The 26,737-nt window shown below is 48.9% G+C and overlaps 1 pseudogene; it reads right to left on the reverse strand.

Annotated features, from left to right (window-relative positions):
• Nucleotides 1–4,230: 4,230 nt before the first annotated feature.
• LOC138452685 (zinc finger protein 665-like) overlaps nt 4,231–26,737 on the reverse strand; it is a 40,765-nt pseudogene continuing 18,258 nt past the window's right edge.

The following is a 26,737-nucleotide window of genomic DNA, read 5'->3' on the forward strand; positions in this document are numbered from 1 at the left end:
ATGCATGTCTTCTGATGCTTGTTAATCTGCTTAGAATCACATGCTGTGCATAGACTAGCGAGCAGTACCCAGAGTTGGAGGTGGGTTGTGAGAAGGAACAGTAGAGAAATGATGTCTTAGTACTGCTTGTCCCACCTGAGAATCAGACCTAGAATGAGTGTCTAGGCAATAGTGTTTTGTAAAGGTGTGTACAGAACTCCAGGTTGCCGCTTTGCAAATGGACTGAAGAGGAACATTTGCAATGAATGCTATGGATGCCCCAGTGCCCCGAATAGAATGTGCTCTAGGCTTGAAGGGCAGTTCTCTCTTAGCAAGAGTGTAACATAGTGTGATGCATTTGACAATCCACCTTGAGATAGCTGATTTAGAGACAGGATCCCCTTCTCTACCAGCTGCCAGTGAAACGAAGAATGATTTTGTCTTCCTCAGTGGTTTAGTTCTTTCCAGGTAGAACATGACTGCCCTGCACACGTCTAGTGTGTGGAGGCTTCTTTCGGCCATGTTAGTAGGGTTCCGGAAGAAAGTGGGTAGTTCGATTGATTGGTTCACATGGAACTTTGAGATGAATTTAGGCGCAAACCTGGTATGTGTGCACAGAACTACCTTATCTTTGTGGACTGTAACAAAGGGGTCTAGAACAGAAAGAGCCAGTAGTTTGGTAACCCTTTTGATAGAAGTGATAGCCACTGTTGGGGGCCTGCTCCGGGCCACCGGGTAGGCCCCATTCTCATGTCGGGATCACCCGACGGGTCCTTCGGTGCGGCGATCATGCTGCGGATAATGCCGTGGGGATCACCCCATGGCGCTCCAGGTCACTGGAGCCCACACAGCGCTGGGGGCACCCAGCACATGACGGCCCCGGCCCTGGTGGCACCCAGGCCGGGGTCGTCCCCAATGGCCATGATCACATGGCCCGCATCTGGTGGAGGTCAGCATTGCCCAGCAGGGGCGCCGGCCTCGTGGTGGGCCCGGTCCTTAGGCCTACACCACGCGGTGTTGCGCCAGGCAGGCGCACGCAAAGAACCACACCGGAGCCATAGTATGGTGTGACTACTGAGCCGGAAGTGGCTCGGACCTTTTATTAGTTTGGTCACATGGGAAAACATGTGACCACGACACACACACTGGGTGAGACCATGTCCCCCTGCAGGGGTGACATGCAACAGCCACTAGGAAGGCTTTTTTATAAGTCAGGTCTTTCAAACTTGCTTTATGCATAGGCTCAAAGGGAGCTCCCATGAGCCTGGTCAAAACCACATTCAGATCTCATACAGGAGCTGGGTGAGAGATGGGAGGATAAATCCTCTTAACCCCTTCCATAAAGGCTTTAATCACCAGTATTTTCCACCACAACACCTTTTGTTGTGATGTGGTGTAGGCTGACAAGAGCAGCCAGATGAACCTTTAGGAAATTGAAGACTAACCCAGTGTCCAACAGATGGGTTAGATACAGCACAATATGTGTGGGTGAGCAATCGATGGGATTGACGCCCTTGGAATTGCACCAGATGACAAAACATTTCCATTTGCTGGCATAGCAATAACGTGTATTCGGTTTTCTCACTTCCCTGAGTATGTCCATGCACCTCTGAGGGAGTTGCAGGTGTCAAAACTCTATGACCTCAGGAGCCAAGCTGCTAAATTCAGAGTTTATGGGCATGGGTGTAGGGTCTCCCCCATGTCCTGAGACAACATGTTGTATGGACAGGGTAGTTTCACTGGTGGGGAGAGGGACATTTCCATCAGGTGAGCGAACCAGGGTTGGCGGACACACATGGGGGCCACCAGTATCATGGTAACTGGTTCCTGGTATATCTTGTGCACTATCTTGTTGAGAAGGGGAGTCGGGGGAAAAGCATAGACAAATTTCCCTGACCATGTTATCCAGAGACTGTTCCCCTTGGATCGGTTCTGAGGGTATCTGGAGGTGTAGTCTTGGCATTGGCCATTCTCCTGAGTTGCAAACAAGTCGATCTCTGGGAAGCCCCATTCTGCGAAGACGCTGGACACAATGTCTTCGTGTAGCCGCCATTCATATTCTTCGGGCAGAGGAAAATCTCTGCTGAGTACGTCTGCCAGAAGATTGAGTTCCCCTGGAACATGTTGGGACAACAAAAACATCTTGTGTTTGAGATCCTGTATCCAAATGTTTTGGGACAGCTTAGATAGCCCTGGAGAGTGAGTGCCCCCCTGTTTGTTCAGGTAATACATAGCTGTCGTGCTGTCTGTTAGGACCAGCACTGTCTTCCCTTGCATTTGTACTTGAAAGGCTTTCAGAGCTTTGAATACCGCTAACAGCTCCAGTAAGTTTATGTGGTGGGACGCTACTTGAGGAGACCAAACTCTGTGTACTGTCTGCTGAAGCAGATGAGCTCCCCACCCTGTGAGAGATGTGTCTGTAGTGAGAGTGGCTTCCACTGCAGGGTTGGTGAAGGTCATCCCCTTCAAGAGGTTTACTCTTGACCACCACTGCAGAGAGAACGAGGGCTGGCGAGACAACTACCAGATCATCCCATTGTCCACTGGCCTGACACCACTAGCTGTTAAGCCACTCTTGCATGGGACGCATGCGTAGCCGCGCGTGGGTTACCAAGTATATACATGACGCCATCATTTCTAGCAAGCACATGGCTTTGCGCACCGTCACCTCCTGACTGGCTACATATTGAGGGATCTGAAAAAGCATGTTCGGAACCATCTCGTTGGAGGGGAAAATGAGACCGTCCTTCATCCGAATAAGAGCTCCCAGAAATTGTTTTATTTGACTGGGGACTAAACTGGATTTCTTTTTTGTTGATTGAGAAACCCAGACTGAAGAGGAAATCTACTGTTTTTTGGGTGTTCAAAAAACAAGCATTGACCGAGTCTCCCGTAATGAGCCAGTCGTGGATCGAAGGGTAAACTGGGACTGATAGTCTGCGCATGTGTGCTGCCACCACTGCCAGGACTTTGGTAAACACCCTTGGCACTGAGGCGATGCTGAAGGGGAGTACCTTCAATTGGTAATGCCTGTCTGGATCACGAACCTTAGATATTTCCTGTGCGCTGGCAACATTGAAATATGAAAGTATGCATCTTTCATGTCCAATGTTGCCATGTAGTCCCCTTGTTTCAGCAATGGAATCACCTCCTGCAGTGTTATCATGCCAAACCTCCGGGGTTCTATAAACGTGTTCGCTGGGCGCAGGTCTAGAACAGGGCGCATGGTGAGATCCTTTTTGGGTACAAGGAAGTACACTGAATAAATACCCTCGTTTACCTGAAGAATAGGGACGGCTTCTATGGCGTCCTTTCCCAGCAGTGCTTCCACCTCTTGATTCAGGATCTCCAGATGGTCCGGTGAAAGGGACTGTGAGCGCGGCGATCTGAATTGTGGAGGTCGGGTGAATTCCACGCAGTACCTGTGGGCGACCGTCTTTATGACCCACTGGTCTGAAGTTATCCCCTCCCATGCCATGAGGAAAGATGTTAATCGCCCCCCGACCGGGGTGACATGGGAGGAGACCTGGATTTGGTAGTCATTTCTGACCAGAGGCTGTGGCTCCTCTGTGATTGGGCATCTTCCTCTGTCTTTGCCACGTTTCTGACCCCTTGAAGGGTATTAAGTGGGGCTTCCAGATGTTTGTCCTGTTTTGAAGCTACCTGTGCCGTAGTTGTTTTTACCAGCACGGGCTTGCCCTCGAAAGGACCGCTGAGAGTTATTACCCCTCTGGGAGGAGGGTTTCTGCGTAATTTGTTGCAGAGACTTTAGAGTCTCATGCTCCTTCTTGGCTGTTTCCAAAGACTCATCCACCGCTTTCCCGAAGAGGTTAGACTCCTCAATGGGTTTATTAATGAGGGAGGCCTGAGTTTCAGGTTTAAACCATGATGTACGCAGACAAGCATGTCTTTTCAGCAGGGTCCCTTGGGCCAGTGACCTGCCCGCAGTTTCCGCAGTGTCCAGAGTGTTTTTAATGACATGCTGGTTAATTTGTCTTCCCTCCATTACAATGGAGGGAAGTTTTGATTTGGCGGGTTCAGGAACCTCTAAGAGGCCTTCTTGGAGTAAGTTCCATTGGGCGTCGGCATAGCTTGCCAATAGTGTTGTATTATTAGCAATCCGCGTAGTATATGTGGCCGTCGACGTGACACGTTTGCCAAGGGCATACAGTCGGTGGATTCCTTGTCCGGTGGTGATTCCCCTGTGGCAAGGGGTACCCCTGCCCTTTTCTGAGTGGTAGTCACTACCAATTAATCTGGGACGTCGTGTCCTCTGATGTATAAAGGGTCGGAAGGGGAGGGGCAGAATAACTTTTTGACTCTTGGGCTCACCGCCCGAGTTTGAGCTGGTGACACCAATGAGGGGGCCAACCTTCTCTTAATAGCATTAAGGAGAGGGATGGCCTGGCTAGATGTAGGTTTCTCCTTAAGAATATCCTCCACAAAATCTTGCTCAGGAACAGCCTCTTGAGTGGAGATTTGAAAGTATTCAGCTGCTTTTTTCAACATAGAGTTGAATGCCATTTGGACATCTACAGGTGAGGCCTGGCGAGCCAGGGTGGACGGAGGAGAATCCAGGCACAAAACATCAGTGTCCTGATCTTGCAGTGTCCATGGGTCTTGACCTTCCTGCTGGGTTTTTTCCCAGTTGTCCGTAGTATCCTGTTGTTCTTCCTCATAACTTTGTAGGAATGAAGCTTCCTCTTCTTCATTATAAATGTCCCTATATGAGTCCATGTGGACAACGTCTTCCTGCTGAAAGGTAGAAGACTGATCTTCTTGAATTTGGAGGTTAGGGTCTACCGAGCCCTTTTCGGGGGAGGATGATCAGAAAAACTGATAATCTTCTCCAACCGATCCATTCGTCCTTCGAACTTCTGTGTAGTCCATTTAGTGGACCCAAACGGGCCTACGGATGGAAGGCCGGTGTTCTCTGCCCTACGGCGTCGAAAAGAGTCTCTTGACTATCTGCGTACTCACCGTAAGAATCGGAATCCCAATCCGTCGAAACTTTTTCTGCAGATTGTCCCATAACTTTAGGTGGAACCGGGTTAAGACCCACTGCCGCAGTAATTCTTCCCATGCTGCTTTCATTAGTCGCCGAATCGGCATGAGACAGAGGTTCCGATGGTTTATCGGTAGGTGTAGTACCTTCCGTGGCGCTAGAGGGCCTAGCGGTTCGTTTTTCAGGTAGAGGCCTATCCGCAGTTTTCGGGCCTACCGCGGCCTTCAGTGTACGTGTAAAGTTTTTGGAGCAGAGCCCTTACTTGATTTAGATTGCCCAGTCACAAGATGCTGCTGCGGATGCGGGGAAGGCTTTGGATCTGAACGATCCGAGGGAACCAGCAAAGTTTTCGGTGGCCCTGTTGGCGCTTTCACCATTTTCGAAGAAGACGTCGAAACCGGTGTAGGGGTTGTTTGCTTAGTGTGATGCGCTTGTACGCCCCTGTTGCCGGTTTTGTCCCTGTAGCGAGACCAGATTCAGGCCTTAAAGGGTAGGGGATGGGCGTGGCGGATCTAGAAATGTCCGCCTCCAGGTCTATAACATCCGCAACGTATGTTTGGTCATTCGAGGTACCCCCGTCACTTTCAGCGGGTGTGGCATCAGGGAATGGGGTTCCACCCGCGACTTACCGTACACGGCCCACCGATTTACACAGCGCTCCTTAAGGGTCTTAGGCCGAAGGAGTTTTCAAGCTGCACACCGCTTCTCGTCGTGCTCTAGGGGGAGACAGGCGTTACACGTCCTGTGTTCATCCTTCCAAGGATATCTGACCCTACACTTAGGTCAGAATCTAAAAGGAGTCCTTTCCATAGCTAAAGGGAAAGATGACCAGACCGAAAGGGAAAAGAGGGGAAAGGAAGAAAGACATACCGACAACATGGCCACGACGACCCCACTCTTCCTACTGTATGGGCCGGCCAGAAGGCCCGACCACGTGGATAACCGACCGCCAGATTAGTGGGCGCCGAAATTCACAGCCGTAGAGGAATCCCCCGTAGTCTTCATCGAAGATGTTCTTGATGAGCGAAGTGACTTAACGGGGAATAACAGAAAGGTCGGTAAAATAAACTATGTCTCTTGTAAGAGCTCCGCTATAGGGCGACCAGTTATCTGGGCGGAAAAAAACAATCTGAGGGACCTCGGTGCGTGAGGGATTTTAGGTACACTAGATGTCACGATAGGGATAGTGTTACAGACACGCCTAAGCTGACGTCCCCTTTTGGTCCCCGAAAGACAAGATGCAATACTCCGTGGTTACCACTGGATGTCGGACCATATGCACAGCATGTGATTCTAAGCAGATTAACAAGCATCAGAAACATACTTCTTGTCATCGCACACTTGAGTTAATCTCCTAGGCTAATCGGCCAAAATGACTGCCCAAAGACCGAATGGTAGCCTACCAAAAACAAAACTTCAACAAAACACTCTCTACCAAGCCCACACCTTTACCCAACCTTCAAGCGAACCATTGCCCTTCCCCTTTTTGCCATATAGCTGAGTCTATACTTTCACCCCATGGTCTGCTGACGTCATTCGGACACCGAATCTCCCCGAACTTGCCACTCTGGCTTTCCGTGTCCCTGGGCGTCCCACGGAAAGCGGGAAGAAATTTCCCATCAAAGGTGGCTCCTGCCGACCTTCTCTTGATGCACGCGTGGCTCAAGCAATTTTCCGCGGGTCGCCATATATCCCCCACGCATGCTGCGAGACGAGACAGTTTCCTGCCAAACGGACGTAACAACCATCCTCTGCTACCACTTTGTATAGCCTAGCAGCAGGGTACCAAAGCAGTCTCCCCAATTACAAACAGAGATTATCGGGCCCATCAAAGACTCCCCATCGCAAGAATGGAAAAATTGACAGGGATCACACCAGAAAACAGCAATTCTCCAGCAATCTCGTGTGACATCACAAAATCAAACGCCATCCCCAAAACCTACTAGACTATCCCATTGGTCAGTTTAGCCCAATTACCTATATACCGTATAGGGGTTACTTTACATATCGGGTGGCTCCTCCTGGGACCACCTGTAAATGTTGCAAACTACACTGTTGTAGGGTCACAGGAAGACCATTGGCCTGAGCAACATTTTATACTGTCTCATGAAGGGAGCCTCTGGATTGGCTAGAGCGGTTCCTCCCAGGCCTGGGACCATGTCTGGTCGCAGAGCTGAATGTACCTCTTGTATTGTATTGTATTTTTATTTGTAACGCGCACCGTCAGGCCCGGCGGCATCAGGGGGCAACTTGAGCAGGGTTACATAAAGAGCACATATATATGCATACTTCAGGCACAGGACGAGTTTACAAACATAAAAGTCAGAGCATATAACAATATACATAATATACATAATTTACAGAGCAGAAATTAGAACAGAAACTTTACAGGGACAAGGAGCCAAAGGTGTGAGCCGGCGAAAGGGCCAAAGCTAGTAGGACAGTGGTGTGCAGGGCATATTTCAAGGCTGATTGAAGAGCCAGGTTTTCGTTTTGGACTTGAATGTGCTAAAGGAATCTTCAGATCTGATGGTGATAGGGAGAGCATTCCAAAGCTTGGAGGCGAGGACGGGGAAGCATGAGCCCCCAGTTTTTTGAAGTTTGAACCTAGGGATCGATAAACAGTGGGTCTGGGTGATTCTTTGAGGTCGGGTAGGCGTGTGGCAGGATAGCCGGCTGCAAAGGTAGAGGGGGGCTTTGTTGGCCAGGCACTTGTGAATGAGGGCTAAGGATTTCAGTGAAATTCTCTGTTTGACGGGTAGCCAATGTAGATTGGTTCTAGATTCAGAGATTTGGTGGTTTCGCGGGATGTTTAGTGCCGCTCTAATAGCACTGTTCTGGGTGATTTGTAGTTTATTCAGGTTCTCTTGGCTAGTTCCTAGGTAGAGGGCACTACCATAGTCAATTTTGGACATAATGAGGGTTCTGACCAGTGTGACAGTATTCGGGGTGGTAAGAAATGGTCTGCAAGCTGCAATGAGTTTGCAGGTGTATGCAGAGGCTGATCTGACTGCATATGTTTGTCGTGATAAGGATAAAGTGGCGTCAAGGTAAAAGCCTAAGGTTTTAGTGTCCTTCGAGACTTGGATGGTATTGCCATCAATGATAAATGACTGGTAGGACCTCTCAAGGTTACTAAGGCGTTGCGTAGTGCCCAGGATGAGGAGCTCTGTCTTGTCATCATTGAGGCATAGCTGGTGTTGTGCCATCCAAGCTTCATGACCAGGTAGATGTCATTCAGGGCCTTGGTGTCAGCTAAGTAGTCTCCAGTGATGGGAATGAGTATCTGGGTGTTGTCAGCATAATTTGTATAAGAGACACCCAGGTAGTCGAGTACATCAAAGAGCGGTTTCGTAAAAACATTATAGAGTGTTGGCGACACGCAAGAACCCTGAGGGACGCCACAGTGAATTGGGGAGGGATCTGCTGCTGCGGATTGAGAAAAGACCTGCATAGATCTATTACTCAGAAAGGATTTGATCCAGGCCATGGCTGACGGAGTGAAGTGGGCGGCAGAGTGGAGATGCCTGCAAAGGATTTGGTGATTGACCAGATCGAATGCCGCAGAGATCAAGTAGAAGTAACATGGCTAATTTGCCCTTGTCCTTCAAAACTTCAATTTGAGTTTTAAGATCTAGTAGAGCTGTCTCTGTTCCGTGTTTGGGACGGAAACCAGATATCTAAGACCTAGAAGATTATTGGATTCCAAGTACTCTTGGATCTGCAGGTATGCTGCACGGTCTAAGATTTTGAGCAAGAACGGGACGGTAGTTATGGGTCTGTAGTTGGTGGGTATGCTAGTGTCTAAGGAGGGTTTTTTGAGCAGTGGGATCACCCATGCGTCCTTAAGGTTGTCAGGGACAGTTCCTGTTTTAAAGGAGGAGTTGATGAAGGATGTAATAAATGAGGCCAAATCATGGGCGGGCAGATTCCTTAATAATGGGGGCAGGGCAGGGATCACCCTGGCAGTTGGAGGGTTTGATCCTCAAGATGATGTTTTCCACCTCAGCAATAGTGAGCGGTGAGAAGGCAAACCGTTTAAGATTGGGCAAGTCAGAAGTGGGGGCCCCAGCGATTGTCCAGTTTCAGGCTGTCTTGTTTGGTTTTGATTTTAGATTGTAGCATGGTGATTTTATTCAGTAAGGCTGCCTGGATGTTAGCACACCATTTACTATCTTTAATGCAGGTGTCAGGGTGTGTAGCTGGGGTTTCAAGCTCTTTTAGGATCTTAAAGAGTTCCTTAGAGTTAGAGTCAGCTTGCAGGATACGTTTATTAAGGGAGTCTTTTTTCGCCTCGATAATGGCTGCTTTGTAGCTGAGCGAAGCCATGAAGAAACCGTCTTTGTGCGTGTCAGAAGGGTGACTTTTCCAACAATTTTCGACACAGCATTTGCTTTTACGAAGCACTCTTAACTGTGGTGTGAACCAGCCTCTTCAAGGCAATAAAAAAGGACATGGAGGGCTGTGCGTTCCATATTGTTACCATTCTCTGCTCACCTAGGCCTGAGAGACTGCTTGCAGGTTGCAGTTTTGTAGGCAACACTTGTAACGATACACCTCTATCTTGCTGGGAACAGCTCTTCAATCCCACCTACATTAAATGAGCATTGTCCTGCTCTACTGGGTCACGTGTGACCGGACCGCAAAATGAAGGACTCCTCCTTGTAATTAATAGGATTTTTAGTCTGAATTCTTGCAGGTGGCTTACTGTCATGGTAACCAGGACCTTTCCATCCACTTTCTACCTTGGCCTGTCTCTCCTTCCTCATTTGCTTCAATGGCCTTTAGTTCCCCTAGGTGTCATTATAGCTTCTTCCTGTTCGCAGCAGTTAAGCATAAGCAAGCTTAGTCCACGTATACTTTAGCATCTTCGGTTTTGCTCCAGCAAGGAACATAATTGTATAAAACTTTATGTTAATCTGTCCTCTAACTGTGCATGAGTCATAAGCAAAACACTAGTGGATGTTTGTGTAACTTCGTGCCTGGGTGAGTATATTCTTCATGACTAATGCAGCTATGTTGTGATGTCACTAATGATGTCATTGATGTCTGGCTTAAGAGTTAGTCGACTTGATGGATTGATGGTATCTCTGTCTCCTCAAAATCCTCAACTGGATATGGCTTGAATGGCTGTCTGAGTGAATACCTTTTCTCATATTTGCGATATATTGGTGCAGGCGGTGATTGGCTAAAGAGTGAGTTGCGCCTTTCATTCTTTATTTTGTGTGTTGAGTGTTGTGTGGGGGTTAAGAGGGCATACCTGGACCTCCCTCTTCACCCTTGTTTCCTGGGCTGGGTCTTCAACCCACACCTTTGCTTCTTTGGCTAGGCTTGCAGCCTACCTCACCCTTGTTCTCTGTGGGTTGGTCTGTCCCCTGCTCCCTGATATGGTTCATGCGTCATAGTCCCCCTTGCATCCTGGGATGGGTCTGCATCTACACCCCCTGAGGCTGGTTGTGGGTCCCCTACTGATTCCCTTGCTCTCTGTCCTGGCCCCCTCTTTGGCCTTGTTGGGGAATGTGTGTGTGGGGGCTGTATGTGAGGGCCTGTGTGTGTGGGGTCCCAGAGTGTGTGGTAGTCCTAAGTGTGTGTGGGGGTGAGGCCCTGTTTGTGGGGTGCGGTAGGCTGTGTTTGTGCAGGGTGCTATCTGTGTGGGGTGCTGTGTGTGGGGGAGCCTGACTGCTTTGTGTGTGGGTGTGTGTGGGGGGGCATCGGTGTGTGTGTTCAGCAGAGCTGGGTGCTGAAATAGTAGTATCTGGAGTGTTGAGGCTGTTTGTTGGGGGGAGTCTTTTCCAGAGTGTCGAGAGGGGATTTGCCTAAGACCTGGAGATGGGTCTTGTCTTGCTCGGGGGCATTTTCGGCTGAGAGTGCAGGTCTTCAGCTGAATATGGAGGTTTTTAGTTGAAGGAAGAACACGGATTAGTGGAAGGCTGCAGGAGAAGGGATTGGCAGAAAGGTACGGGGTGGGTGTAGGAGAGTGTTGGCAGAGGGAGTCTTACAATATGCTCTCACTGTGTGAAATCAATGAATATTTAAAAGGTTCCTTTATTTATTGATATTGATATTTTATTTCTATCGCACTCATACACAAATGTTTCAGAGCGCAACAAGGCAAGGGAGGGGAACAGGGGAGAACAAAACAACGATCTTACTAGGCCCAGTGACATTGAGAACACGCAAGTGCATGGGAGAGGGGGAGGGAAAAGTGCATGGAAGGGGGAGAAGTGGAAAGTGTGAAGCAGAGGAGAAACAGATAAATAATAATAAACAAATAAATAATAAAAGCAACAAACAGTGGTAGTGCAGCCAGCAATTCGCAAGTGCTGGGTTTAAGGCAGCAGACAGGGTAGGTCTGCTAAGTGCAGGAAGAAAAAGGGGGGCACTGTATGGGTACAGATACAGACCCCAGTGTAAGGGGTGGACCGGAGGCAGTGTGGGAGGGTGGCAGGGTGAGCAGGTACCTGGGCCCGGAGGACAGAGGGTGGCCAGGTGTACGGTGCCAAGAGAGAACAGATCAGCAGGGAAGAGGGGGAGCAAAGGCAGATTCAAAGAGGAAAGTCTTGAGGTGCTTCCAGAGCTGGAGATGGTTCTCCTCAAGATCTAGAGTGGCAGGGAGGCTGCTCCAGAGGGAGGCCCCAACCAAAGACAGAGATCTACCCCCAGCTCGTTTCCTTGAAAAGCGACTGACCCGGAGGGATTTAGAAGTAGAGGAGCGAAGAGCTTGAGAGGGGAGGTATTTGTAGAGGGGTGTAGCTGAAGGTATTTTGGACCTCGGCCCCAGAAATCCAAACTATGTCCCTCACACTCTAAGTTTAAACTAAACATAAAGAAGATTGTTCCAGCCAAGCTGGAGTAACCGTTCTGGACTTTTCAGTTTCTCAAACATTGGAGTTGTCTGCCGTCCAACGCCTTACTCAGGCTTCTCGTAAAGTTTGTGAACTCCTGGGGGATGTCTCTCTGGGGGGTGTCTCTCTGGGGGGTGTCTCTCTGGGAGATGTCTCTCTGGGGGATGTCTCTCTGGGAGATGTCTCTTTGGGTGTCTCTCTGGGGGATGTCTCTCTGGGGGAATGTCTCTCTCAGGGGTGTCTCTCTGGGGGATGTCTCTCTGGGAGATGTCTCTCTGGGAGATGTCTCTCTGGGGGAATGTCTCTCTGGGGGATGTCTCTCAGGGAGATGTTTCTCTGGGAGAATGTCTCTCTGGGGGATGTCTCTCTGGGAGATGTCTCTCTGAGGGATGTCTCTCTGGGAGAATGTCTCTCTGGGGGATGTCTCTCTGGGGGATGTCTCTCTGGGAGATGTCTCTCTGGGGGAATGTCTCTCAGGGAGATGTTTCTCTGGGGGATGTCTCTCTGGGAAATGTCTCTCTGGGAGATGTCTCTCTGGGGGATGTCTCTCAGGGAGATGTCTCTCTGGGAGAATGTCTCTATGGGGGATGCCTTTCTGGGGGATGTCTCTCTGAGAGATGTCTCTCTTGGGGGTGTCTCTCTGGGGGTGTCTCTTTGGGTGTCTCTCTGGGGGATGTCTCTCTGGGGGATGTCTCTCTGGGGGGATGTCTCTCGGGGGAATGGGATGTCTCTCTGGGGGAATGTCTCTCTGGGGGATGTCTCTCTGAGAGATGTCTCTCTGGGAGATGTCTCTGTGCCCAGCCGTCTGCAGGCTTGTAACACAGCTCAACAGTTTGGTGGGGAAATATCTCCTTTCTTTGTTGGCCCTTCTCTGGCTTCTCCTCTGTCTCTGAGTCCCCAACCCTGATTGGCAGACCTGCTTCCTTTTCACTAGGCACTGTTGCAAAAGAAGATGAGTTTGGATGTGTCTCCTGTAAGGAAGGCCTGGTATCAACAGTAAGACAGGCACACTTGACCAAAGTTCAAGGGTGTTTATTGAACTTCACAAAGGGTTTGATAAACACCTATCTAAGCCTAAATCTATAGATGGGAGCAAGCTACGACCATCAAATATTAATGACGCAGTCCTAGTGGTGTCTTGTCAAAATAAAGGCCCATAATTTAAAAAAACTATTTCCAATCCTTGCCTGTAAATACAAATAGTGTTGGGAACAATGTTATGAAAAAGAAAGAAGTGTTCAAAATGATACGTCGGGTTGTTCAAGCCATTGGCCTCCCTTCCCCACGTTTTCAGCACAGGACAAGGTGGTTCACTCGAGCATAGCACAGACTCTGGCTTCTTTAGCACAAGGATACAGTGCAATCATTACAATCCGGGCCTTCGGTGCACAAGTCTCCTTGCTTTTAAAAGTCTCTTCACTCAGATGTCCTGATGCAACCAAATAAACAACAAGTTATTTTCTTCCTTAGATTTGCACAAGTATTCACATCAGGTGAGTCTCTCTCCACGCCGGATCTCCCTCAGCCGGGCTCAAATCAATTTAGCACAATGTTCGTCACCTTGGATCCCCTCATCTGGGCTCAGATCCCATTTGCCAAAAGGTTTGTAGGATATTCTTTTTCGGGTAACTCACAGTTCCCCCCGGATCCCTCTCAGCCTAGCTCAGATCCCTTTTAACACAATTAGTCTCCCTCGGCCGGGCTCGGACCAATTTCAATTTACTTCAAGTATCGAAGACTGTCGAATGTGCACGGGGCTTAGCTTGACACGTTGCAGGACCACTTTGATTTCACAATTACTCTTGCTTTAACATTTGTCACCTTTTCGTTTGATACCTAACAGAGACTTTCGAATAAGCACCCATGTGGTGCCGGACCACCCCGTCTATGTTATCGTATTTTAGCTTTAAAGATCAATCCCTCATCTGCTGTTTTAATTATATTCACGTCACTCACCACATATGCTTCATTTACTGTTCACTTCAAAATTCTTTATACAATGTTGCCGCTTGCAACCTTGGTTTCCACACAGACCGGTCTGGTATCAGTCTTCCCAACTGACCAGCTGTGCTGACTTCACTGATGCTGCTTTGTTGTAGGAGCCAAGGACAGTACCACAGCGGCAAAGGATTCTCCCCGCCTTGACTGTCGACTCGGAAGAGCCCTGGGTACCTCCGACACACAATGCAGGATTCTTCAGCTTTGATTCCAGGTCTTACGTTTCCTATTCTCAAAGGCTCATGAAAGGTGCGGGGCCTCATTACGACCCTGGCAGTAGCCGTGCCAGTATAAACGGCACGGCTGCGCCAGAGTCATTTTTTTCCGGTGCCTGGCAATGGGGAATTACTGGTGCATGACAACCCCGGCGATCCTGGTAATTCCCCATAGTCAGGCGCCGGAAAAAAATATTCCCCATTCCCATTCGAGTCCTATAGGAATCAATGGGAATGGGGAGGACAGAAGCACCAGCACCATTGATAACAGTGTGGTGCTTCCATCAAAGTCTGCGAACGGGTGCCGTTCCGCCCGCCAGGTCAGAACTGGGGGGAGGGACAACACCCACCCGCAGGACTCGGAGTCTGCCGGTTGGGTAAAAACAGTGCCGGTAGTTTACCAGCACCATTGTTACTGGACTGGCATACTCGTAATGAGGCCCGCGATCTTTCGGTGATAAGTTCAAGGGCACTTCCTTCCTTGCAATCCTCTTTGATATTGCCATCTTCCTCTTTGTATTAAACTGCCATTTTGGAACTGCTGCTTCCTCGTGTTCTTTGCCTTGCTCAGAGTGTGCTTTTGTGCTCTGCCTTTTATCCGTGTGGGGAAGTGTGATGGAAGTCAGGTGTGTTTAATGATCAGTAATTGCCTGACTTCCCTTACCATTGTATTGGTACACGTCAGGTATACGGCTCGGGTGTTAGTGTGTTAGTCCATTTTCTTTCACAGTGAGCAGTCCATGAGCAAGTGCTTGTGTTGGAAAAGGGGGGCGGGGGTTGAGTTTCTAGGTATCCTACCTGGCAGGATGGGGAAAAGATGTTACTGGAAAGGGGATACTGCGTCTCAACCTTTTTTGTCCCACTTCCATTCCCTGAAGACCCCCATCCATGCGATCCTCCAGCACTGGTCCACCCCCAGGAACTGGATCCAATAGCAATGGCGTGTCCTGCCACCTCAATGACAGATCCCTGGGGATTAGCGGGTGAGACACCTTCTGGTGTTTTAGCAATGTCATCCAGCTCTTTCATATCTATGTTCTAGTTTAACATGAAGCATTGTATTTAAGATATTTAGGAATTTGCTGTTGGTAGAATGATCTGATTTTACAGGATTTCTTTTTTAATTGTATTGTTATTAAATTCATTATTTTGCGCTCAACTTAGATGGAGTTGTAAACCTCTATTATATATACTTGCTATTTAAGCCTTAGCTTTTACAGGAATGTGTCCTAAAATAAAGCTATTTCATTTGAAGAGATGAGCATGTGATGTGCAACACACTTAAATATGAAAATAATTGAAGCATAGTTTTGCAGCTGTACACTGATTGTTGACATGGTATTTCGAGAGTTTACATGTTCAGATCCCAGCTAAAGAGGAAAGATGCTTCCCGTATTTAACAATTCTTAGCAGACATGAGATTTAGCTAATCACTGTATACATGTACAAGTCACATCTGGAGCTCCTGTAAGTGCAACAGTTTATTTTAAAAAACAATTTATATTGCAAATCCTGGCATCTCATGTTCTATGTTTAGCCCTTCCACGTGGCTGTCATTCCTTATATCCATTCTGCCACGATTTGTCGCAGTAACAATTCTACGTTTCCTCATAATATTAATTTCGTGAGATGCTCCAGATATGTCCAGATATTTTATGATTTGGCGGATCGCTCCTGTGGGTAGCGCAGCCAGAGGACACCGCAAGTCTTTCCATTGCCAGCATGTGTCCCATGATCCTGCAACGCAAAGGTCAGAGAGCAAGAGCACCGATTTGTCCATCTAACGTACACATTGGTTTTCTATATTATAATTGTTTTACTAATAATTGGCTCTTAAAAACTCTGATTGCAATATAAGCACAAGGCTACTCCTTTAAACTCTGAACATATGTCCTGCAGTGATTATTTCGCCAAAGCTCATTTTAAAAGCAGGACTAAAATTAGAGCCCAATTGAAATGTTGTCACACACTAGGAATGTTGTATGCAATCACTCTACTCCAGAAAGCCCTGCCATTCTACATTACCTTACCGTAGAATATAGCTTGACAGGCCAGTATTCACCTGCATCACTCTCTTAGTGAACATCCAACACTAGCAATCGCCCAATATAAATCTACTCACAGGTATAGGTATATCATGCTTGCTGTGCCTGCTATAATAGTAAACCTACTGTATTATATTCCGTAACCTGCTTCACTATGAAACTTAGGCCTCCTACCACTATGTAGGACTTTCAAATCTAGGCGCAGCCACCACCTCTATACATGGATAACAGACCATTACCCATTATCTTGCTTCACATCTAGATAGATTTGTGACTGTTAGAAAGTACCACATCTAGATAGATTTGCGAATGCTTGCAAGTTCCACATCATTTAGATAGAATTGTGAACATTAGCTTGTGTCGCATCTAGATAGATTTGTGATTGTTAGCAAGAGCAAGTACCACATCTAGATAGATGTGCGAATGTTAGCAAGATCCACATTTAGATAGAATTGTGAACATTAGCTTGCCTCGCAACTAGATAGATTTGTGAATGTTAGCAAGTACCACATTCAGATAGAATTGTGAATGTTGGCAAGTACCACATTCAGATAGAATTGTGAATGTTGGCAAGTACCACATTTAGATGGAATTGTGAACATTAGCTTGCCTCGCAACTAGATAGATTTGTGAATGTTAGCAAGTACCACATTCAGATAGAATTGTGAATGTTGGCAAGTACCACATTCAGATAGAATTGTGAATGTTGGCAAGTACCACATTTAGATGGAATTGTGAACATTAGCTTGCATTGCATTTAGGCATGATTGTGAATGTTGGCTTGCGTCGCATCTAGATATATTTGTGAATGTTGGCAAGTACCACATTTAGATAGAATTGTGAACATTAGCTTGCCTCGCATCTAGATAGATTTGTGATTGTTAGCAAGAGCAAGTACCACATCTAGATAGATGTGCGAATGCTTGCAAGTTCCACATCATTTAGATAGAATTGTGAACATTAGCTTGTGTCGCATCTAGATAGATTTGTGATTGTTAGCAAGAGCAAGTACCACATCTAGATAGATGTGCGAATGTTAGCAAGATCCACATTTAGATAGAATTGTGAACATTAGCTTGCGTCAAATCTAGATAGATTTGTGAATGTTAGCAAGTACCACATTCAGATAGAATTGTGAATGTTGGCAAGTACCACATTTAGATGGAATTGTGAACATTAGCTTGCATTGCATTTAGGCATGATTGTGAATGTTGGCTTGCGTCGCATCTAGATATATTTGTGAATGTTAGCAAGTTCCACACTTAGATAGAATTGTGAATGTTGGCAAGTACCACATTTAGATAGAATTGTGAACATTAGCATGCCTCGCATCTAGAGAGATTTGAGAATTTTAGCGAGTACCACATTATCACAGATGGTACTCTGTCAAGAGTGGCACATGCCCCCAAAAAGGTTTTGGGTGGCTGTGCTGATATAAGATGACAGGTAAGCACACACACAGCTGGAAGCTCAACCAGAAAATAGAGTAGGCAACTATAGCAGAAAATACAAAGGTACAAACAAACCGGATTCCCTCTTGGGGTGTATGCAGAAATGGGAAAGAGTGTTCCACGGACCTTTGGAAACTCCAGCCTTCTGCACAGATTGCTATAACAGGGGCCCACACTGTATGCTCATGGCTGGGAACAACAGCTGTGGGTGTCTGTAACACTGAAAATGCGACAAGGGAAGGGGCAGAGGTTGCCTGCCGGAAACCAACAGTCAAGCTCTGTACAAAGGATTAACATAAGACACTAGAGAAGACAAGAACAGAAATAACCAGGGAAAAGGAAGTCTAAGAGAAATCCAGCAGAAGGAAATGATGGAAAAAATAGTACAATTGAAATGGGTAAACTAAAGGGGAGGACAGAGGACTCAAGGAAGAGAAGGACAGGGATCAAGAACAAGGGGTTGCAAACAAGGTAGAGAGCAAGGGAGCAGCAGCCAGGAAATACGGGGGCTGCAAACAAGGAAGCAGGGCTGCAGTAACGGATGGCACAAGGTGCAGAAACTGTAGTGGACTGCAGAGGACTGTAGTAGGCTGCAAGGAATGGAGTCCAGAGGAGCAGGACAGAGAGCTGTAGTAGGTGGCAGACAGCGAGCCCAGAGAAATAGGGCAGCAAGGAGCGAGCCCAAAGGAACAGGGCGTCGAGGCAGGGAGCCCAGGGGGTCAGGGCTGATGGCAGCGGAGGGTTGCAGGCTGCAAGGCAGGGAGCCCAGAGGAGCAGGGCAGCGAGCCAGGGAGCCCAGAAGGCTTCGGCTGTAGGCAGCTGAGTGTAGCAGGCTGCAAGGCAGGGAGCCCAGAGGACCAGGGCTGTAGGCAGTGGAGGGTTGCAGGCTGCAAGACAGGGAGCCCAGAGGAGCAGGGCAGCGAGGCAGGGAGCCCAGAAAGCCAGGGCTGTAGGCAGCAGAGTGTAGCAGGCTGCAAGGCAGGCAGCCCAGAAAGGGCACTGGATCAAAAGCAGGATAAAGCGGCAACAGGAACAGCGTACAATTCATGGCGCAAGGCAAAAAGGGGCTGGGAGACTCTTGATGCAAGAGACTGGGCTCCTGCAGGCAGCTGCTTAAATACAGCCCTGCCCTGTACTGAGGCAGGCTAATTGGCAGCACCTGGAGCAGCACACCTGAAGGTAATCTGCCTCCTCCCTCTCTGGTCCTGAGATGGTGGAAACAGCACTGATCGCTAGGGCTTCTGGGGATTGTGGTTCCAATACCGATGAATGGGAATAGCCGGGAATTGATAGCTGTAGCAAGGTGCATTATGGTACATGTAGTTAGCTGAATTAAATAAGAAAGAACCAAAGTCGTACAAATGGAAATTAAGGACCAAAGTGTGAATAGGGGTTGTTTAAAGAGTATTATGAAGATAAATGAGTACCACATCGTCCATGATGGTTGCCAATGTGTGCGCCAGTGGCACAGGCATGACACACATTGAGATAGAATTGTGAACATTGGCTTGCGTCACATCTAGATAGATTTGTGATTGTTAGCAAGTACCACATCTAGATAGATTTGTGAATGTTAGCAAGTACCACATTTACATAGAATTGTGAATCCTGGCAAGTACCACTATTAGATAGAATTTTTAACATTAGCTTGCATTGCATCTAGACATGATTGTGAATGTTGGCTTGAGTCTCATCTAGATAGATTTGTGAATGTTAGTAAGTACAACATTTAGATAGATTTGTGAATGTTAGCAGGTACCTCATTTAGATCGTGTCATGAACACTAGCCTGAGGCGAACAATAGCAATGGCCAAACCAAGATAGAATTGTGAACATTGGCCGGCGCTGCAAACAGACAGGATTATGAATGTTAGCATGTGCTATACTTAGATTGTACTGTGAATGTTAACAATAGCACATTTAGATAGAACTGTGAAAATTAGCCTGCGCCGGAACAAGATAGAACCATGTATGTAAGCGACAACCTCACCTGATAGAACTGTAAACACTAGCCTGCATCACATCCAGCACTGTACACACTAGCCTGAATCACATCCAGCACTGTAAACACTAGCCTGCATCACATCCAGCACTGTAAACACTAGCCTGCATCACATCCAGCCAAGGCTGGAAACACTAGCCTGCATCACATCCAGCCAAGACTGTAAACACTAGCCTGCATCACATCCAGCACTGTAAACACTAGCCTGCGTCACATCCAGCACTGTAAGCACTAGCCTGCATCACCTCCAGCCAAGACTGTAAATGTCTGCAAGTGCCACATTTGGATTGAAGAGGGAATATTAGCCTGTAGGCATGTTTTTTTTTATGTTTCTCGTGTTCCCTCCCCTGTCGTAGGGCGCCTTGAAGCACATTGTGTATGGACGCTGTATAGATGAACTATAATTTCATATCACTATGCTTACTCTCTACTCTACACCAACCCCAACTAGGCTGCAGCTATACCCCTCGAATAATGCGGCCTAGCTGCTCACATACAAACACTATCCCATGAACACCTCATCATTCTAATAAAATGCAGCTAGACCCCACGACAAACCGGCCTAGCTGCACACATAAGCGCCACACAGGCCTAACGCAGCCAGAACCCAGTCTTGGTGTCCACCCGCCAGACTGCACACATTGAACCGGTACCAATACCACCACACCTAATGCTAGGATGCAGCTACCATCAGGCAATTACATCAGCTGCACACTTAACTGGTGCACCCAAGCACCCTTCAACACCCTACACTCTCAACTGACCTGGACTGAGGTTACCAATGATATATAGAGCGCTATATGAATGCCAAATAACATAACATAACATGACCACTTTATTTACCATTTCCGGGCATGAGGTTCCCTAGGATCTTCTTTTACTGCCTCTCCGATCTATTGACATGTTATATGGGTGTGTCCTGTCCACGTCTACCCCAGGGTGCACTGAATACATTGCAGGTAGTCAGGTGTGCATTCTATATGGATACATTGTTATATGGATATGTAGGATGTCCACCCCTACCCCAGGGTGCACTGAACACATTGCAGGCAGTCAGGTGTGCATTCTATATGGATATGTAGGATGTCCACGTCTACCCCAGGGTGCACTGTAGACATTGCAGGCAGACAGGTGTGCATTCTATAAGGATATGTAGGATGTCCACGTCTACCCCAGGGTGCACTGTACACATTGCAGGCAGACAGGTGTGCATGCTATAAGGATATGTAGGATATCCACGTCTACCCCAGGGTGCACTGTTCACATTACAGGCAGACAGGTGTGCATTCTATATGGATATGTAGGATGTCCACGTCTACCCCAGGATGCACTGTACACATTGCAGGCAGACAGGTGTGCATTCTATATGGATATGTAGGATGTCCACGTCTACCCCAGGGTGCACTGAACACATTGCAGGCAGACAGGTGTGCATTCTTGCAGGCAGACAGGTGTGCATTCTTTATGGATATATAGGATGTCCACGTCTACCCCAGGACGTCTACCCCAGGGTGCACTGTACACATTGCAGGCAGTCAGGTGTGCATTCTGTATGGATATGTAGGATGTCCACGTCTACCCCAGGGTGCACTGTACACATTGCAGGCAGTCAGATGTGCATTCTGTATGGATATGGGTGCACTGTACACATTGCAGGCAGTCAGGTGTGCATTCTGTATGGATATGTAGGATGTCCACGTCTACCCCAGGGTGCACTGTACACATTGCAGGCAGTCAGGTGTGCATTCTGTATGGATATGTAGGATGTCCACGTCTACCCCAGGGTGCACTGAACACATTGCAGGCAGTCAGGTGTGCATTCTGTATGGATATGTAGGATGTCCATGTCTACTCCAGGGTGCACTGAACACATTGCAGGCAGACAGGTGTGCATTCTGTATGGATATGTAGGATGTCCACGTCTACCCCAGGGTGCACTCTACACATTGCAGGCAGACAGTTGTGCATTCTGTATGGATATGTAGGATGTCCACGTCTACCCCAGGGTGCAACGACCACATTGCAGGCAGTCAGGTGTGCATTCTGTATGGATATGTAGGATGTCCACGTCTACCCCAGGGTGCACCGAACACATTGCAGGCCGTCAGGTGTGCATTCTGTATGGATATGTAGGATGTCCACGTCTACCCCAGGGTGCACTGTACACACTGCAGGCAGTCAGGTGCGCATTGTGTATGGATATGTAGGATGTCCACGTCTACCCCAGGGTGCACTGAACACACTGCAGGCAGACAGGTGCGCATTCTGTATGGATATGTAGGATGTCCACGTCTACCCCAGGGTGCACTGAACACATTGCAGGCAGACAGGTGCGCATTCTGTATGGATATGTAGGATGTCCACGTCTACCCCAGGGTGCACTGAACACATTGCAGGCAGACAGGTGCGCATTCTGTATGGATATGTAGGATGTCCACGTCTACCCCAGGGTGCACTGAACACATTGCAGGCAGACAGGTGCGCATTCTCTATGGATATGTAGGATGTCCACGTCTACCCCAGGGTGCACTGAACACATTGCAGGCAGTCAGGTGCGCATTCTGTATGGATATGTAGGATGTCCACGTCTACCCCAGGGTGCACTGAACACATTGCAAGCAGTCAGGTGCGCATTCTGTATGGATATGTAGGATGTCCACGTCTACCCCAGGGTGCACTGAACACATTGCAGGCCGTCAGGTGCGCATTCTGTATGGATATGTAGGATGTCCACGTCTACCCCAGGGTGCACTGAACACATTGCAGGCCGTCAGGTGCGCATTCTGTATGGATATGTAGGATGTCCACGTCTACCCCAGGGTGCACTGAACACATTGCAGGCCGTCAGGTGCGCATTCTGTATGGATATGTAGGATGTCCACGTCTACCCCAGGGTGCACTGAACACATTGCAGGCCGTCAGGTGCGCATTCTGTATGGATATGTAGGATGTCCACGTCTACCCCAGGGTGCACTGAACACATTGCAGGCAGTCAGGTGCGCATTCTGTATGGATATGTAGGATGTCCACGTCTACCACAGGGTGCACTGAACACATTGCAGGCAGTCAGGTGTGCATTCTGTATGGATATGTAGGATGTCCACGTCTACCACAGGGTGCACTGAACACATTGCAGGCAGTCAGGTGTGCATTCTGTATGGATATGTAGGATGTCCACGTCTACCACAGGGTGCACTGAACACATTGCAGGCAGTCAGGTGTGCATTCTGTATGGATATGTAGGATGTCCACGTCTACCACAGGGTGCACTGAACACATTGCAGGCAGTCAGGTGTGCATTCTGTATGGATATGTAGGATGTCCACGTCTACCCCAGGGTGCACTGAACACATTGCAGGCAGTCAGGTGTGCATTCTGTATGGATATGTAGGATGTCCACGTCTACCCCTGGGTGCACTGAACACATTGCAGGCAGTCAGGTGGGCATTCTGTATGGATATGTAGGATGTCCACGTCTACCCCAGGGTGCACTGAACACATTGCAGGCAGTCAGGTGGGCATTCTGTATGGATATGTAGGATGTCCACGTCTACCCCAGGGTGCACTGAACACATTGCAGGCAGTCAGGTGGGCAATCTGTATGGATATGTAGGATGTCCACGTTTACCCCAGGGTGCACTGAACACATTGCAGGCAGTCAGGTGGGCATTATGTATGGATATGTAGGATGTCCACGTCTACCCCAGGGTGCACTGATCACACTGCAGGCAGTCAGTTGTGCATTCTGTATGGATATGTAGGATGTCCACGTCTACCCCAGGGTGCACTGTACACACTGCAGGCAGTCAGGTGCGCATTGTGTATGGATATGTAGGATGTCCTCGGCTACCCCAGGGTGCACTTAACACATTGCAGGCAATCAGGTGCGCATTCCGTATGGATATGTAGGATGTCCACGTCTACCCCAGGGTGCACTGAAGACATTGTAGGCAGTCAGGTGCGCATTCGGTATGGATACGTAGGATGTCCACGTCTACCCCAGGGTGCACTGAACACATTGCAGGCAGTCAGGTGCGCATTCGGTATGGATACGTAGGATGTCCACGTCTACCCCAGGGTGCACTGAACACATTGCAGGCAGTCAGGTGCGCATTCGGTATGGATACGTAGGATGTCCACGTCTACCCCAGGGTGCACTGAACACATTGCAGGCAGTCAGGAGTGCATTCTGTATGGATATGTAGGATGTCCACGTCTACCCCAGGGTGCACTGTACACACTGCAGGCAGTCAGGAGTGCATTCTGTATGGATATGTAGGATGTCCACGTCTACCCCAGGGTGCACTAATCACACTGCAGGCAGTCAGGTGTGCATTCTGTATGGATATGTAGGATGTCCACGTCTACCCCAGGGTGCACTGAACACACTGCAGGCAGTCAGGTGTGCATTCTGTATGGATATGTAGGATGTCCACGTCTACCCCAGGGTGCCCTGAACACACTGCAGGCAGTCAGGTGTGCATTCTGTATGGATACGTAGGATGTCCACGTCTACCCCAGGGTGCACTGAACACACTGCAGGCAGACAGGTGTGCATTCTGTATGGATACGTAGGATGTCCACGTCTACCCCAGGGTGCACTGAACACACTGCAGGCAGTCAGGTGTGCATTCTGTATGGATACGTAGGATGTCCACGTCTACCCCAGGGTGCACTGAACACACTGAAGGCAGTCAGGTGTGCATTCTGTATGGATACGTAGGATGTCCACGTCTACCCCAGGGTGCACTGAACACACTGCAGGCAGTCAGGTGTGCATTCTGTATGGATATGTAGGATGTCCACGTCTACCCCAGGGTGCACTGTACACATTGCAGGCAGACAGGTGTGCATTCTGTATGGATATGTAGGATGCCCACGTCTACCCCAGGGTGCACTGAACACATTGCAGGCAGACAGGTGTGCATTCTGTATGGATATGTAGGATGTCCACGTCTACCCCAGCGTGCACCGAACACATTGCAGGCAGCCAGGTGTGCATTCGGTATGGATATGTAGGATGTCCACGTCTACCCCAGCGTGCACCGAACACATTGCAGGCAGCCAGGTGTGCATTCGGTATGGATATGTAGGATGTCCACGTCTACCCCAGCGTGCACCGAACACATTGCAGGCAGCCAGGTGTGCATTCGGTATGGATATGTAGGATGTCCACGTCTACCCCAGGGTGCACCGAACACATTGCAGGCAGTCAGGTGTGCATTCGGTATGGATATGTAGGATGTCCACGTCTACCCCAGCGTGCACCGAACACATTGCAGGCAGCCAGGTGTGCATTCGGTATGGATATGTAGGATGTCCACGTCTACCCCAGCGTGCACCGAACACATTGCAGGCAGACAGGTGTGCATTCGGTATGGATATGTAGGATGTCCACGTCTACCCCAGGGTGCACCGAACACATTGCAGGCAGCCAGGTGTGCATTCGGTATGGATATGTAGGATGTCCACGTCTACCCCAGGGTGCACCGAACACATTGCAGGCAGCCAGGTGTGCATTCGGTATGGATATGTAGGATGTCCACGTCTACCCCAGGGTGCACCGAACACATTGCAGGCAGCCAGGTGTGCATTCGGTATGGATATGTAGGATGTCCACGTCTACCCCAGCGTGCACCGAACACATTGCTGGCGGCCAGGTGTGCATTCGGTATGGATATGTAGGATGTCCACGTCTACCCCAGCGTGCACCGAACACATTGCAGGCGGCCAGGTGTGCATTCGGTATGGATATGTAGGATGTCTACGTCTACCCCAGGGTGCACCGAACACATTGCAGGCGGCCAGGTGTGCATTCGGTATGGATATGTAGGATGTCCACGTCTACCCCAGGGTGCACCGAAGACATTGCAGGCGGCCAGGTGTGCATTCTGTATGGATATGTAGGATGTCCACGTCTACCCCAGGGTGCACCGAAGACATTGCAGGCGGCCAGGTGTGCACTCTGTATGGATATGTAGGATGTCCACGTCTACCCCAGGGTGCACCGAAGACATTGCAGGCGGCCAGGTGTGCATTCTGTATGGATATGTAGGATGTCCACGTCTACCCCAGGGTGCACCGAAGACATTGCAGGCGGCCAGGTGTGCATTCTGTATGGATATGTAGGATGTCCACGTCTACCCCAGGGTGCACCGAAGACATTGCAGGCGGCCAGGTGTGCATTCTGTATGGATATGTAGGATGTCCACGTCTACCCCAGGGTGCACCGAAGACATTGCAGGCGGCCAGGTGTGCATTCTGTATGGATATGTAGGATGTCCACGTCTACCCCAGGGTGCACCGAAGACATTGCAGGCGGCCAGGTGTGCATTCTGTATGGATATGTAGGATGTCCACGTCTACCCCAGGGTGCACCGAAGACATTGCAGGCAGCCAGGTGTGCATTCTGTATGGATATGTAGGATGTCCACGTCTACCACAGGGTGCACCCGAAGACATTGCAGGCAGCCAGGTGTGCATTCTGTATGGATATGTAGGATGTCCACGTCTACCCCAGGGTGCACCGAAGACATTGCAGGCAGCCAGGTGTGCATTCTGTATGGATATGTAGGATGTCCACGTCTACCCCAGGGTGCACCGAAGACATTGCAGGCAGCCAGGTGTGCATTCAGTATGGATATGTAGGATGTCCACGTCTATCCCAGGGTGCACCGAAGACATTGCAGGCAGCCAGGTGTGCATTCTGTAAGGATATGTAGGATGTCCACGTCTACCCCAGGGTGCACCGGAGACATTGCAGGCAGTCAGGTGTGCATTCTGTATGGATATGTAGGATGTCCACGTCTACCCCAGGGTGCACCGGAGACATTGCAGGCAGTCAGGTGTGCATTCTGTATGGATATGTAGGATGTCCACGTCTACCCCAGGGTGCACCGACCACATTGCAGGCAGTCAGGTGTGCATTCTGTATGGATATGTAGGATGTCCACGTCTACCCCAGGGTGCACCGACCACATTGCAGGCAGTCAGGTGTGCATTCTGTATGGATATGTAGGATGTCCACGTCTACCCCAGGGTGCACCGAACACATTGCAGGCCGTCAGGTGTGCATACTGTATGGATATGTAGGATGTCCACGTCTACCCCAGGGTGCACCGAAGACATTGCAGGCAGTCAGGTGTGCATTCTGTATGGATATGTAGGATGTCCACGTCTACCCCAGGGTGCACCGGA

Source organism: Ambystoma mexicanum, chromosome 4p (genome assembly GCF_040938575.1).
Source record: "Ambystoma mexicanum isolate Mex_15411 chromosome 4p, UKY_AmexF1_1, whole genome shotgun sequence".
In the NCBI taxonomy this organism is placed as follows: Eukaryota; Metazoa; Chordata; class Amphibia; order Caudata; family Ambystomatidae; genus Ambystoma; species Ambystoma mexicanum.